Raw genomic sequence first — 4420 nt, 5'->3', positions numbered from 1 at the left:
ACCAAAAACAGCTGGGCCCAGGGGTCTTTTCTGAGGCTGATACTCTAACCAAGGGCCATTCATGGATATTACCTAGAACTCCTGCACAGATGTAGCCCATGGCAACTCAGTTTCCAAGTGGGTATCCTAGTAAGGGGAACAAAGACTGCCTCTGACATGAATTCAGTGGCTGGCTCTTTGATCACCTTCCCCTGAGAGGGGAGCAGTCTTACCAGGACACAGAGGAGGACAATGCAACCAGTCCTGATCAGACCTGATAAACGAAGGTCAGATGGAAGGGGAGGAGGACCTCATCTATCAGTGGACTTGGAGAGGGTCATGGGAGGAAATAAGAGAGGGAGGGTGAGATGTGGAGGGATTAAAGGAGGGGGCTACAGCTGGGATTCAAAATGAATAAACTGTAATTAATATAAAAATAAAATTTAATTAAAAAAAGAAAAAAATAAGAGCAGAAAAAAAATAGAATGCTCTGGACAGAAGCCTCCTGTGTTATTATTGCGGATCTATAGGAGCTGGCACCCTGGCACAGGTGCTCTTGGTTCATGGCAAGTGGTGCCCCTTGCTGCTGGGTCTATGTCCTTCTATGTTGTCAGCATATGCTGCATCTTGCCAGAAGGAATCAGAGTTGGAGACCCTGAAGCCTCTTTCAGGGAAGATATCTTTCTTTTCTTCATGATTTGGTTTGGAATACTAGAAAGCATTAAATTGTGTTTGAGTTGCATGTGTCCAGTAGAGTCAATGAAGAACATCCTTGTAGAGAGAATAGATTCTGTTTTTGTTCCCAAAGTCAACTTTGAATGCATGTTTGTGTACCACGTGAAGAGGACACTAGATCCCCTAGAAGTGGAATTAAAGATGGTTGTGAACCACTGTGTGTATGATGGGAACTGAGCTCAGGCTCTCTGCAAGAGTAGCAAGTGCTTTAGACTACTGAGCTGTCTCTTTAGCCCCTTCAGAGAGGCTTTGAGAGTTTGGTAGCTAATGCAGAAACGTAGTCTTGGTCTGTGAGGGATGAGGTACTGTCAACACACTGGGCAGTTCCATTCAGTGTTTCATGTAGGAGGAATTGGAGAGGGCAGATGAGAGCCAAAGCCACAATGAGGGAATTGTGCTACAAGCCAAGCTCAAGAGGGTCAAGAGTCCCAGTACAGGCTTTGGTGTTGTTGGGGGGTGGTGGTGGCTTCAGAAGACAAGTTTGGGGGAGAGTGCCTGGGGCAACACCTGAGGGCAGAGTGACAGTGAGTCCAAGCCAGTGTTACAGAGCACAGAGTGCTGGCCACACAGGAGACCTATGCTGATTGAGTTGTCTTCATTTTCATCTTGGCTCAGCTTCATTTGTCCTCCACTTACTTCAGCTTCATGTGGGCTCTTTAGCTTGTTACTGTCTTGCTTCACACTAATCACAAGTGGCTGCGATTGCCTGAATGTGACATATTCGATTTAGGATCTTGCCTGTTAGCCTCTGTCGGATCACTGCTGAAACATTTTTTTCCCCTTTGCTTGTTACTGTGTCATTTTCCAGAGAGTTGCTCAAGCTGCACTCAGCCGTGGAAGTCTTTGGGCTCTAACAGGACTCATTTTTAATGGGAAGATTGTCTAGTTGGGATTGTGTTGTGTTTGCGCTTAATTGGTTGCTAAACTGTGGTGATTAGGTGGCCCAGGACTGGCAGTGTGTTCTGAGGCCTGAATAGAATGGGTCACTGAGGCTGATGTCAAGGTGCTACCTTGTGTCTCTCAGGGGGGAGAAGCGAACCTGACACTCAGTGAGGCTTTGAGTTCTAAAAGCAAACCCAGTGGTGATCAGCTGAGGCTTCTGATTTTACTGAGCCACTGTGATGTGTTCTGTGTTATGAGAATTCAGTGAGCATGGATGTTCTAGAAGGCCCTTCTAGGCGGAGATGGAGTTCAGGTGGCCTGTGTCACAGAGAAGGTTCCGCTCTAGGAGCAGAGCAGATCCTTATTCCTGCCACCTCCCAACACAGAAACCACAGAGGGTGGCGGCCTCAGACTGCACTAATGGAGTGATTTGTCAGGCCTGTGGCATTCATAAATTGTGCCATGCTCAGTGAAGACAGAGGAGGAGGAAAAAAGGCACTTTCTAACATTCATATTCAATATGCTCCTGTTTGCCTGTCATCATTAAGAACTACAAACACAGAGGAGAGATCAGCGGCTCCCAAACTTGGCTGAAGTCAGGACAGGTATGGCAGTGAGGAGGCCATGCACAGGCAGCACACAGAGCTTATTTACTGGGTCAGAACACTCTTGCATTTGGCTGGTGCAAGGTTATACAAAGCTATGCTTGAATCAAATTGAATAGAGGCACACACTTGAACACACAAGCACAAGTATGTGTGAAGACCAGTGAACACCAAATAAAATCAATAGTCTGGCTAAAAATTATAAACTGGCTTGTTTCCCATAATGTTATGCTAGAATTATGTAAGGCATAATTCATGGAGAGGAGCTGCCTGCATGATACAGGAGTCTCTATGCACTATTTTTTTTTAAACCTTCTGGCGATGTATAATCAATTCGGAATAAAAAGTTAAAACTATAACTCACATTCAAAGCACACACTAAAACTTAACCAGTCTATATATTCATCTACAGTTCAATTTTCATCTGAAGGTAACATTTCTTCCTAAGGTTTGTCTTTTTCCTTTGAGTTGCTAAATGTTATCTCTGCATGCATCAGAGTCAAGGTCAGAGGTCCACAGAGGTCAGGGGAGAAAACAAAGCAGCTGCTGTCTGCCTATGTATGGAGTGGTGCTCTAGGAAGGCTTGTGCTCTTCAGCTTGAGCAGGTCTAGCGTGCATCTGCCTGTCACTGTGCTTATGATCTGTGAAGAGACTGCCTGTTGCATTTGCAGACCAGGCCCACGAGCAGAGGAAAGATGATGCATGTTACTGTTTGAAATTACTCTTTTCCTCACAAAGCAGAATGAACTCACAACCCACCCAAGTTATAGGGTAAAGCTATAGCTTTGTTGGTATTGTGGTAGTTTCTTGACAATGTTTTCTTTCTTTCTTTCTTTCTTTCTTTCTTTCTTTCTTTCTTTCTTTCTTTCTTCCTTCCTTCCTTCCTTCCTTCCTTCTTTCTTTCTTTCTTTCTTTCTTTCTCTCTCTCTCTCTTTCATTTTGACATAAGCTAGAATCATCTAGGAAGAGGGAACCTCAGCTGAGAAAGCGCTCCATCAGGTTGGCCCATTGGCAAGCCTGAGGGGTATTTCCTTGATTTATGATTGTTGTGGGAGGGCCCAGCTCACTGACTGTGCCAGGCCTGGGAAGCAGACTGCCTGCCCCAGAGGCACTGCAGGTGTGGCTGCTGTGTCACATGTGCAGCAGTGTCTATGTATAGTGTTCTGATCTGTGAACACCTGAATGATTACTAGCCTAACATTGCCTGAGAAAAGCGAGCCTAGATGACCACCAGTCAGGCACCTCATAGGTCTGGATGGGCTCCCAGCAAACCAGAGACTAGAAGAACCCCTCCTGGGACTGCAGGACCCTGGCAAGAGTGAGCCTAATAGACAACGCTCTCGTGGGACTGCTCAGGAGGGCCCCAGTGAGGAATGAGTCCCATGCTGTGAAGGCTTGGGGGAGGGGCAGACCATGTGTGAGATGACTCCTGCCCAACATCATAATTCATGAATGTGTCTTGATATGACGCAGACATTCAGAGACCCTGGGCACCACTGGGAGGAGCAAGCAAGTGGAGGAGAAATGGAAGAGAAAGAGAAACAGAAAGATGTGGACACAGTGAAGAAAGGCAGAACTAGAGACTGGAGGGTAGTGAGGAACAGCCTGGTATGAGTAGCCAGCAATGTCATGTGAGACCATGGTAGGATCCTGGCCTGTGCTGCCATTGGGGACCATGGCCCTACAGCAACAGGGGTCCCTCACCACCAAAGGCCAGGTAGACATTCCTGGTGTGGGCTGCTGCCCAGGGACATGTTAATGTCTGAGGGATGTGCAAAACTGGCCCCGCGCCTCACCTGGGCATCGTGAGAGAACTGGCCCTGGGATCATGAAAGCAGGAGAGTTGACTCTGCCCCTAGAGAGCTATTTAGGAGAGGTTTGGGTAAGCCGGCCCTGAGACTATGAGCACGGGAGAGCTGGCCCTACCATGCAGTGGTATGAACAAGGTAGAGATACCCTCCTTCCCCGTCATCTTTCACCACCTGTGGCAGGTGGGAGACCTGGCCCTGGGATCATGAGAGCAGGAGAGCTGGCCCTGCCCCTCACCTGGACAGAACAGGAGAGCTGGTCCTGCCCCTCACCTACTGCAGCACTCAGGAGAGCTGGCCCTGCCCCTCACCTACTGCAGCACTCAGGAAAGCTAGCCCTGTCCCTCACCTACTACAGCACACAGGAGAGCTGGCCCTGCCCCTCACCTATTGCAGCACTCAGGAGAGCTA

General features: G+C 47.9%; 1 pseudogene; it reads left to right on the top strand.

The window, feature by feature from the left end:
- Positions 1-3307: 3307 nt before the first annotated feature.
- On the top strand, positions 3308-3403 carry LOC132649610 (small nucleolar RNA SNORA17; annotated as a pseudogene).
- Positions 3404-4420: the final 1017 nt, after the last annotated feature.

This window comes from Meriones unguiculatus, chromosome 20 (assembly GCF_030254825.1).
Source record: "Meriones unguiculatus strain TT.TT164.6M chromosome 20, Bangor_MerUng_6.1, whole genome shotgun sequence".
Lineage (NCBI taxonomy): Eukaryota > Metazoa > Chordata > Mammalia > Rodentia > Muridae > Meriones > Meriones unguiculatus.
This window is presented reverse-complemented; position numbering and strand designations above follow the sequence as displayed.